Raw genomic sequence first — 11,879 nt, 5'->3', positions numbered from 1 at the left:
ACGAGCTCTTAAAAAGAACAGGGATGAAATACTGCAAACAAAAACAAAGTCTAGATCAGACACTATTGTTTGTCCCCTGAATTATAATCACATGTCATATCAAATTACTAAATTCTAAGAAAACACTGGTGTATTTTGAAGAACGTGAACTGTTTTGAGAATGCTAGACTCATCATTGCAAATAAGCGGGAACGTAATAAAAAGACATGTAAGTACCTTCAGCCCTCCTAAGAACATCCATTACAGACATTAGACCACCAGGGCACCGTCCATGTGGTTTGTACTCTGTTTGTCATGTAAACATGAAGACAGATTGTATCCTGATTAATGGCCAAAGCATGCCATTCAAACTAAGAAATTTTACAAATTTCAAAAGTGAGGAAGTGATCTATGCTGCCAGATGCCCATGTGACAAGTGGTACATTGGGAAAACAATACACCCTCTACATAAAAAGATAGTGGAACACAAAAGTGCAATTAAAAGGAGAGTAGAAGGTAAACCTTTGTTTGAACATTCTGTGATGGCTCAACATAAATTTTAAGATTACAAATTCTGTGCATGCCGGCAGCCTATTTTGCATAGACTGCCGGCGCACGTAAAGCCCCGGGACGCGCGTAAGTCCCGGGACTTTTGTAAGGGGGCGTGTCGGGGGTGGGGCCTACTGATGCGGTGTTCGGGGGCGGGCCTGGGGGCGTGGTGCCGGCCCGGGGGCATGGTCGAGGCCTCCGGACCACGCCCCTGGGACCGGAGGACGGAGTGGGGCGTGGTCTTTGCAGACAACGGTACGGGGGGGGGGGGGGGGTTAGGGAGGGGAAGGGAGGGGAAGGTACGGGGAGGGCGAAGGAAAGTTCCCTCCGAGGCCGCTCCGAAATCGGAGCGGCCTCGGAGGGAACGGAGGCAGGTTGCGCGGCTCAGCGCGCGCAGGCTGCCGATTTTGCGCAGCCTTGCGCGCGCCAACCCCAGATTTTATAAGATACGCGCGGCTACGCGCGTATCTTATAAAATCAGGCGTACTTTTGTTCGCGCCTGCTGCGCGAACAAAAGTACGCGCTCACGCAACTTTTTAAAATCTGCCCCAAATTGTGATGGCAAGGAGGTGACTTGGACAAAGTACCTTTAAGAACAGAACAAAGACTAATTTTTAAATTTAACACAATGTCCCCAGTTGGTTTGAATTAAGACATTGATTTTACAGTATTTTTTATGAATTTTGAATGACCTGGCTATGCCCTAATATATTTTTATGAGTTTTAGTATATGTCTAAGGGCACTTGATATTCAGGACATATTCAAATTTAAAAAATTTTTTAGGACACACTTAAGTTTTTAAATTTTTTTTAGGACACATTAAAATTTTTTAAAGACAATTTTAGGACACTAATTTATAATAATACATCCTCACATACTGTTGAGTATATATCATACATATCATAAATGGCCATTTTTCCTTTTTTATGAAATCTGTATTGTTAATTGTCATTCTTGTTTTAAAAGCAGTTTATGTTTATCCTTTACACATTAGTCTTTTAAGTTCATTCTGTATTTATTTTTAATTTTTATTTTTTAGTCACTTACAGTTTTGGTAGACTGATCAGAATCGGTATATTTTAAACTTTTTAATATATTATTCTTACATTTTATCAATTTTTATTTTTCTATTTTTAATTTAGTTTTATTCTTAAGCTCACTTACAAGTTATACAGCCATAATTTCGATTTTGAAGACTAAATGTATGTCGGATATCTAAACAATGGGGAAACATATGGGGAATAAGAATGTATCGCTACTTTGATTGACAGAGTGTAAGAAGGATGTGACGTCACATTTTTTGCACCGTTTTTGTAATGCTGGATATAAGAGGGATCTTTAACACACATCGCGGTTACTTTTCATCACTGATTAGTTGATATCATGCTTATGCTCTTGAAAACCTTGCAGGTATGTCGGCTTTTAAAATCTGCCCCTAAGGATTTTTTAATAAGTTAGTTTCTGTGGTTTTCATCAAATTTTTATTTTATTTTCTTAAGCTCAGTTTATACTTTTTAATATACTATTCTTATATTTTACTATTTTGGTACTTTTTAGGTGGTTTTTATTCTTTTATTCATTTTTTAATTTTTTATTTTCTTAAGTCAATTACAGATTTTTTCGGTTGCAAAGTACTATTGTATACAGCATACTACTACAGCATTCTTAGTGACGGATAGAAAGATGGTTTGAGGTATTTATTTAGTTTTTGCTTTGATACATTCATTGAATACAATATACTAATCTAACAGAGTGTTTTACTGTACAATTTGGGCCAGAGTTTCAAAGGGGTACGCGTGTAAGATACGCACGTACCCCCCGAAAACCTGCCCGAAGTTCCCCCTGCGCGCGCTGAGCCTATGTTGAGTAGGCTCAGTGACGTGCGCAAGCCCCGGGATGTGCGTAAGTCCCAGGGCTTTCCTGGGGGGGGGGGGGGGCGTGTTGGTGGCGTGCCGCAGTGGTGCGTCATTTGGGGGCAGGGCCACGGGCGAGGTTCCGGCCTGGGGGCATTTCAGAGGTGTGGCTGAGGCCTCCGAAACAGCTCCTAGGCCTGGGAATCACGCGCCGGCGGCTAGCCCGGCGCGCGCAAGTTATGCCTGCCTCGGGCAGCCGTAACTTGTGCAACAAAGGTAGGGGGGGTTTAGGTAGGGCTGGGGGGGGGGGGGGGGGGTTAGGGAGGGGAAGGTGTGGGGGGGTGGAAGGAAAGTTCTATCCGAGGCCGCTCCGATTTTGGAGCGGCCTCGGAGGGAACGGAGGCAGGCTGTGCGGCTCGGCGTGTGCTGGCTGCCGATTTTGCACAACCTTGCGCGTGCCAATCGCAGATTTTAACAGATACACGCGGCTACACGCGTATCTATTAAAATCCCGCGTACTCTTGTTTGCACCTGGTGTGCGAACAAAAGTACGCGTGTGCGCAAATTTGTAAAATCTACCCCTTTGTGTCCATCTTAGTTTGATTTTTAATTTTCAACTTTTAATTTTGTATCTTTTTAACATATACTTCCAAAATCACAAAATTGTGTCCAAGTATATATTCTAGAAATCATTCAATCTGAAGGTAATACTGACTCATACACTTCTTTATTTGATTATTATTTTTACAAGTTTAGTTAATGTGTCCTTCTTACATTACTTTTATTTTTACTTTTTTAGTGTATCCTTCCAAAATCACACATTGTGCCCGAGTACATACTCTAGTAATTATCCATTATCAAGGTAATCTTTTCTCTTTATATTTATTTATTTATTCGATTTTATACACCGATGTTCAATTTTACATATCACTCTGGTTTACAGACAACTGAGTGGTGCAGGAAACCAGGCATTTCCCTTTGTCTAATACAAGGAACGTTTATAACAGCAAAGATGGATAAAACGTTAACGGGCGGATTTTAAATGCCCTGCTCGCGTAAATCCGCCCGGATTTACATGAGCAGGGCCCTCGCACGCTGGCGCGCCTATTTTGCATAGGCCGCCAGCGTGCGCGCAGAGCCGTGGGACGCGCGTAAGTCCCGGGGTTTTTAAGGGGACGTGTCGGGGGCGTGGCCGAATGACGCGGCATTTCGGTGGCGGGGGCGTGGCGCCGGCCCGGGGGCATGGTCGAGGCCTCCAGACCAGCCCCCGGGTCAGATGACGGCGTGCCTGGTTTTTTAGTTGGTGTATGGTGGGGTCAGTTGAGGGAGGTGGAGTGGGTTTGTTGGATATGTATAGGATTTCTGTTTTGTTGTGATTGAGAGTGAGTGATAGCTGAGACAGTAGGTGTTTTATCGTAGTTAGTTGGGGAGTTCCATAGATTAAGGATTTGTTCAATTAAGTCTTTAATTGGGAGTAGAATTTGTACATAGTCGGCATATACATAGTATAGCAGTGCTATTCCGTTTAGGAGTTAGCACAGGGGGGTCATGTAAATGTTGAACAGTGTGGATGAAAGGGAGGAGCCTTAAGAACATAAGAAATTGCCATGCTGGGTCAGACCAAGGGTCCATCAAGCCCAGCATCCTGTTTCCAACAGAGGCCAAACCAGGCCATAAGAACCTGGCAATTATCCAAACACTAAGAAGATCCCATGCTACTGATGCAATTAATAGCAGTGGCTATTCCCTAAGGAACATCGTGGGGAAGGGGGATCTGCTTGGATTCGGTGTCGTTGAGTTTGACTTTGTAGGATCTGTTGGATAGGTATGAGTTGAACCAGCTAAGCGTTGTGCCATGTAGGCCAATTTCTCTTAGTCTGTGTAATAGGGTTTTGTGATTGACGGTATCGAAAGCTGCGGAGATATCAAGGAGGATGAGTAAGTAAGAGTAATCACAGTCCAGTCCTCTGAGGATTGTGTCTGAGAGGGAGAGTAGCAGGGTTTCGGTGCTGAGGGAAGTTCTGAATCCGTGTTGGGCTGGATATAGTATATTGTGGGTGTCCAGGTATTCGGAGAGTTGACGGTTCACAATTTTTTCGAGGATCTTGGCTATGAAGGGAAGGTTCGAGATTGGCCTGATGTTTGTTTGATCAGTTTAATCAACATAAGAACATAAGAAAATGCCATACTGGGTCAGACCAAGGGTCCATCAAGCCCAGCATCCTGTTTCCAACAGTGGCCAATCCAGGCCATAAGAACCTGGCAAGTACCCAAAAACTAAGTCTATTCCATGTAACCATTGCTAATGGCAGTGGCTATTCTCTAAGTGAACTTAATAGCAGGTAATGGACTTCTCCTCCAAGAACTTATCCAATCCTTTTTTAAACACAGCTATACTAACTGCACGAACCACATTCTCTGGCAACAAATTCCAGAGTTTAATTGTGCGTTGAGTAAAAAAGAGCTTTCTCCGATTAGTTTTAAATGTGCCCCATGCTAACTTCATGGAGTGCCCCCTAGTCTTTCTACTATCCGAAAGAGTAAATAACCGATTCACATCTACCCATTCTAGACCTCTCATGATTTTAAACACCTCTATCGTATCCCCCCTCAGCCGTCTCTTCTCCAAGCTGAAAAGTCCTAACCTCTTTAGTCTTTCCTCATAGGGGAGCTGTTCCATTCCCTTTATCATTTTGGTAGCCCTTCTCTGTACCTTCTCCATCGCAATTATATCTTTTTTGAGATGCGGCGACCAGAATTGTACACAGTTGTGACTTTTTGAGGATCAGCTTGATTATGGCGCATTTTAGCTTATCTGGGAAAATGCCTTGATTGAGTGACAGGTTGACTATGTTTTCAATTGGTTTGGCTATGTGGTTCGGTATTTGCTTAAGGAATTTTAACGGAATTGGGTCAATGGGATGTGCCGCAGGATTGATGTTATGTACGATTGCCTCAATTTCAGTTGACGCTATGTTTTTGAAGTGTGTCCATTTTGTGGTTGAGTCGGTTGTGGCTTCATCATTTGCGTTGGGGTTCTTTGCAATTAGATTTAATATTTTGTTGTTAAAGAATTGAGCTAACTCATCGCAGGTGTTTGTCTGATTGGCAGTTTTGTGTGAGTTTTGAATTGGTTGGGTGAGGTTATTGACATATGCAAATAGGGTTCTGGGGTTGAATTGGTAGTTATGTATTTTCATAGCGTAGAAGGTGCATTTGGCTTTGTCAATGTCGGTCTTGTATATATACAGTATGGTCCTGAATTGGTCTTTTAGCTGGGGGGGGTGGGGTTTCATCTCCATTTCTTTTCGGCTTGTCTTAATAGGTGTTTAATCTTCTTCAATTCAGGGGTGTACCATGGTGCTTTTTGTTTGGATGATGGTTTCAGTTCTTTTTTGATGAGTGGGCATTTGATTTTGGCGACTTCTGCGTTGATGTTGAGCCATGAGTCTATGGCGGAATTTGTGTCGGTTATGTTTAGGGCTTTCAGTGAGTCTGGGATTATTTCAATTAGGTCTTCGCTGGAGCATGCTTTATTGAACTCGATGATTGTATTGGGTTTCTTCAGTTCCAGGATGGGGTTTTCAAGGTGTATCTTGGTTTGTAATAGTTTGTGGTCTGACCAGGGCATTGCGGTTGCTGTTGCTGGTGTGTTGTTTTGAATCTTCTTATTGGTGAAGATGAGGTCAAGTGTGTGTCACACTTTGTGGGTGGGGGTTTCAATTATTTGTTTGAAGCCAATTGCATTCATGGAGTCAATGAGGAGTTTGCAGGTGGCTGTGGGAGGAGTTCTGTCCATGTGTATGTTGAAGTTGCCCCGTACTATTGCAGGGATGTCCATGTTGGTATTGTTTGCAATGGTTTCTATTAGTGAGGATAGATTTTGTTTAAGGAGTCCTGGAGATGCGTAGATGAGGAGTATTTGGAGGTTCTTTGATTTAAAGAGGCCTAATTCGAAGGGGGGTGATGGATGGGGTGGATTTTGAATTTCTTTGATGCTATGAAGAGCAGGCCACTTCCTTTTTGTTTGGGTCTGGGAAGGGAGAATATTTTGTAGATATTTTTGGGTAGTTGATTGATAAGTACTGTGTCAGAGCTTTTGAGCCATGATTCGGTGATGCAGAGAAGGTTGGGGTGGTTATCTAGTAAAAAGTCGTGTATCAGTGGTATCTTTTTTGCGATTGATTGTGCATTAATTAATGTCAGTGTTAGAATGGTTAGCGCTGTGAGGTGTGGGTTGGTGAGGATTGCGATTGCGGTCAGGGAGTGTGGCCTGGTAGAGTTGTGTTTTTCTTTTCTTGTGTTGTTCCTGTTGTAGTGGAGGATTGGGATGTTGCTAATTGAATCCATGTTTGGGGATTTGACTTGACCTTGCATTTCATTTGGGTGTGATAGAGATACTCATGGATGGTTGAGGGTGTGAAGAGTTTCGGTTGATGGGTGGTTGTGGGTGGGTTGTAGTTGTTGATTGTCCAGGCAGTGTGGAAGAGGCAGCGAAAAGGGGCACGCAAAGGGCCCTGGAGTGAAGGAGGCTTTAAATTGCTCACCCGGCGCCTCCTCTGACGTCAGCTGGGGGCGGGCCCCTGGCATCAAGGTTGGGTCAGGTAGGTCTCAGTTGGTTGCAGTAGGTCTCTGTCGGTCACGGAGGGGGCGGGCCGTTTTCACAGACCCAGATGGGTCTCGGATGGGTGGGTGGCCAGCAGTACAAGTAAGGTCATGGTGGAGTGGGTTGACACTAAGGGGCGCACAAAGGGGCAGGCTCCTTTGTCGCACTGCCTGGAGCTGCTTTAAAGAGCTCCTTCGGTGCTCAGGAGTGTCGTCATGGGGGTGGGGTCAGCTCCCGAGGGGAAGCGGTGCGGCTCCTGATGCTCCAGAACTGGAATATGTTGTCTCCTTTGTTCATCAATTTTAATATATGTAGTATCATATCTTTAGATTTTACTTAATGTTTAATGTGTTTATTTTACTTCATTCTTATTGGGTTGTTTATTATTAATATTAAATTATATATTTATTGAATTTTTAGTGCCCCTGATGCAGCCGTAAGGATGAAACTCAGCCAGAGTCGAGCGGGTACTGTACTATTGAATAAATCTCCTTTCCAAGGCGTCGGTCTTCTTTCCTGTTTTTTTCATATCCGTGGCTACATTAGGATGACTACCACTTTGCTTTTTGTGCACCTAGGAGGACATCCAGCATAGGAAGAAGTTGGCGGCATCCCAGCTGCGGAGGAGAGGACAGCAGCGTCAGCCTGGCGGCTCGGGTACGCGGAGTTCGCGGTGTCAGGCTGGTGGCTCGGGGTGGAAGAAGGAATGCTGAGATGACAGCGGCTTCCTGCTGCTGCCAGGAAACCCGAACCTGCTTCTGTCACAGTGCGGTGGCAGGTGAGTGAGGCTGACTGTGGGACTCTGAGGCAGGAAAACGTAACATTTTCTTAAACTATGGCATTTGTTATTTTTATTTTCATGCATTGTTATATAATTTCATAGCCCTTCAACTCGTTATCTGTTACGACTGTCGCTGCCCAACGTCTCCACTCTGCCCTCCTTACCTCTCTGGCGACTCCTCCCACGGTTGACGGACGTTTGGCTGCCGCGGAATCTGCCTGCCATCCTCTCCGGCATCCCTGGTCTGGCTTGGGCTCTGTCTCCCGCCATGCTATCCAGCTGCCTTAGGGCGTGCGCGCCGCGTGGCCTTGCTTCAAATACTTTCTTTGGCGTGAACCTCAGGGGCATCCCCCTGTGATGACGTCATGCATCCTGGATACAAAAAGCCTACACTACTGCTAGCTAATCGAGTTAGCGAGGTTATTCATACAGGAACTCATTATGCATGGGATTCGCTCTCCGTACCTAGCTACTCTGCCTCTCCATTATTGGACTTACTCTATTTGGGGTACCCGCTCCTCGGGGCCTCTCTCTTTTTTCAGCTCACTGTCTGGAACGGGTACTCGCTCCTCAAGGGCCCACGTTCCCGGACTCGTTGCCTGGACATCACTTCTGCCTGGAAGATACCACTGTCTACACCATCAGTGAGTTACCATCTACTTCTCTCACAGCTGTTCCCTGGAACCAGGTACTTGCTCCTTGAGGGCCTGCCTCTATTCCAGCTCCTGTGATTTCTACCGAGAGAAACTGCTGTGTGAGTACTCAACCAACAAGGCTCTATTCCAGAACCCTGCATATACTTCATTGTACTCACTATCTCAGTTTCTCTTCACTACAGCACAGTCATTGTGGGATCGCTGTTCCAGAGCCCTGAGGGACTACAAGCCCAGCTGGGCTTCATCTCTGCTCAATATTGCCACCACTGGTGGCTCTTCAATACTGTTAATAAAAGATCTATCTGTGTTGTGTGTCCTAAGCTGAGCCTGACCTGTGGCCCCTCACGGGACTTTCCCCCGTGGGCGTGGTTAGCAGCCACAGTGTCCAAGGGTCCACCCAAAACCTTACAAACGTTAACAGATTGCTAACTCCATGGATCCGGCACAGCTCAATGTCTTGCAGGCCATTCCAGGCCTGGCCCTGCGCATTTCTGAACAGCAAGACACATTGGAGAAACTCACTTCAGCATTTCATCAGCTGCACACACAGAAGACCCAAGGCGCTTATTCCAGCAATGAAGGTCAGTTACATGAAGTAGCTTTAAAGACTGCTGTACCACTGGCTGCTCCAGTTCATTTCTCGGGAGAGATTCAGAAGACCAGGGGCTTTTTAAACCAGTGCTGCATGCATTTTGCATTACAGCTTTCTCAGTTCCCCACAGCTTTTTCCAAGACTACTTACATTCTATCTTATCTTGATGTAAGGGCCTTGTCTTGGGCCTCTACATTGTGGGGAACTCAAGGATCCTATTTTGCAGGACATAGATGGATTTTTGGACTTATTTAAATCCGTTTTCGATGATCCTGCTCGAGTGCAGTGGCGTAGCCACGGGTGGGCCTGGGTGGGCAGGTGCCCACCCAACTGGCACCGGAACTGCAAGGCTGTCGCGGGATCCCATCCCTGCGACGGCGAACAAGAGAACCCACGCCTCGCGCGCCATCACGGCACACATGGGGAAGCACTGCTGCAGCCGTATGGCCAACCGGTCTTCCTGTTGAGGGGGGGGGGAGCGGAAGCGCTGCGCGCACCTTCCGCTTCCTCCCCCCAATGCAGGAAGATCAGCTGGCCTCTCCTGCTGCCACCCGTTCTCCTGCTATCTTCGGGCCAAACGGCCCGCCGAACTTCCTGTTTGGGGGTGGGGGAGCGGAAGCGCTGCGCACAGCTTCCGCTTTCTCCCCCAAAGCAGGACGATCAGCTGCCTCTCCTGCTGCCACCAGCCTCCTGCTGTCTTCGGGTGTCGGGCCGTATGGCCCGCCGATCTTTCTGCTTGGGGGGGGGAGGGAGGAAGCGGACATTGTGCGCTGCGCTTCCGCTCCCCCCCCCCGACAGGAAGTTCGGCGGGCAGTACGGCCCGACGCCCGAAGATAGCAGGAGTCCGGTGGCAGCAGGAGAGGCAGCTGATCTTCCTGCTTTGGGGGAGAAAGCGGAAGCTGTGCACGTGCTTGAATGTGTATGTGTGGATGAGAATGGGAGTGTGTGTGGGTGAAAACTGGAGCCTGGGTGTGTATGTGGGTGAGAATGGAAGCTTGAATATGTGGGTGAATGGGAGCTCGAATGTGTGTATGTGTGGTTGAGAATGGGAGCCTGGGTTTGTGGGTGGGTGAGAATGGGAGCTTGAATGTGTGTATATATGGGTGAGAATGAGAGCCTGGGTTTGTGTGGGTGGGTGAGAATGGAAGCTTGAATATGTGGATAAGAATGGGTGCTTGAATGTGTGTATGTGTGGGTGAGAATAGGACCTTAAATGTGTATATGTATGGATGAGAATGGGAGCTTGAATATGTGTGGGTGAGACTGGGAGCATGGGTTTGTGGGTGAGAATGGGAGTCTGGGTTTATGTGTGTGGGTGAGAATGGGTGCCTGGATGTGCGTCTGTGTGTGCATAAGAATATAAGCCTGGGGAGGGGTGAGAAAGTGAGAACTTGTATGTGTGTCTGCAGAGAATGTGAGCTTGTGGGGGGGGGGGGGGGGGGGAGAGCATATGAGAGTGAGAGCTTGAGTGTGTGAGAGGGAGTCTGTGAGAGAAAGCGTGTATGTGTGTGTGTGTGTGTGTGGAAGGGAAGAAGACAGTAATAGAAGAAAAACACTGAAAAGGAATTAGGAAATGAGCTATAAGGGAAAAAATGGGAAAAAGAGACCAGGACCAACTGATTAGAAAAATACAAAGATCAGACAACAAAGGTAAAAATATATATCTATATTTTAGATGTTAGCAATTTAAATATAAGCAACACAACCGCTCTCTCAAAATTTATGGACAGGTAGGAGCCGTGTATAAAATCGTAATAATAAGAAGGCTAAAGTACCACAAATCACCGTGAATTATGTTTGTATCATTAAGTAAACCTCATACTTACGCGTAGATGTGAATGCTATGCTGCATAATTTGGCATTATTTATCAGTAAAAAAACAACTAGTAGACCTGCATGCCTACAGCCCACCCATGTTAACCTTGTGACCACCCAAAAAATCAATTCTGGCTACGCCACTGCTCGAGTGACTGTTGCCGGTTCTGCTCTGGTGGACCTGAAGCAAGGCAACAAATCACTGGCTGATTTTGCGATAGAGTTTAAGGCTCTTGCTACAGAACTCTCCTGGGACACCAAATGCCTGAAGACCCTCTTCTTCAGAGGCCTGGATACTCGCTTAAAAGACGAGTTGGCCGCTCGTGAAACACCTGACTCGCTGGATGAACTAGTGGCTTTGGCTACTAGGATCGATCACCGGCTTCGTGATAAGGTGAAAGAGCTCTGGCCTAATAGAGGACTTGGTCAGAAGGAGGCTAGTGTTAAACCTGCACCTTGGATGGTTCCAGTAATTTCTGCTGCCAGTGGAGATGAACCAATGCAACTTGGTCGTGGTCATTTGACTTCCAAAGAGAGAAGACTTCGGAAGAGGCATGGTCTATGCATGTACTGTGGACAGACTGGTCACGATGTCCCAACATGCCCAATTCGTCTGGGAAACGGACGGGCCTAAGTCCTGCAGGAGGACTGTTCTTAGGCCTTACTATGCCTTCTCCTCCGCTCTCTCTCCCAGTCTCCTTGATCTGCGGACCGTTTAAGGTTCAAACTCTTGCCCTGGTAGATTCGGGGGCAGGAGATAACTTTATTCTTCGACGTCTAGTAGAATATCTAGTAGAACATCTTGAAGGTTCCACTACTCCTATCCTCCATCCATGGAGAGCCCTTACCGGGTGACGTGACTTGCCAAACTGTACCAGTAACTCTCCACACCGGAGCTCTCCATATTGAATCAATTCCCTTCTTTGTGGTAGAGAAGGCCATGCACCCTATCGTCCTGGGGTTACCCTGGTTGCAGTCACACCAACCCCAATTTGACTGGGCATCCTTGGAACTCCCCTGCTGTGGTCCAGGTTGTTATGGGAAGTG

The 11,879-nt window shown here is 46.4% G+C and overlaps 1 protein-coding gene across 2 annotated transcripts in view; it reads left to right on the top strand.

Moving 5' to 3' along the window:
* Positions 1–3,108: 3,108 nt before the first annotated feature.
* LOC115084732 overlaps positions 3,109–11,879 on the top strand; it is a 53,235-nt gene continuing 44,464 nt past the window's right edge. The window contains exons 1-3 of one of the 2 annotated variants that reach the window (XR_003854642.1): positions 3,109–3,244; positions 7,409–7,455; positions 7,567–7,766. The gene's annotated coding sequence lies outside the window, so the exon portion shown is untranslated. Of the gene's footprint in view, positions 3,245–7,408; positions 7,456–7,476; positions 7,767–11,879 lie in introns of those variants that run through there. The other variant, XM_029589977.1, reaches the window with a different exon arrangement.

This window comes from Rhinatrema bivittatum, chromosome 2, assembly GCF_901001135.1.
Source record: "Rhinatrema bivittatum chromosome 2, aRhiBiv1.1, whole genome shotgun sequence".
NCBI lineage: Eukaryota > Metazoa > Chordata > Amphibia > Gymnophiona > Rhinatrematidae > Rhinatrema > Rhinatrema bivittatum.
The sequence above is the reverse complement of the archived record's forward strand: the minus strand, read 5'-3'. Positions and strand labels throughout refer to the sequence as shown.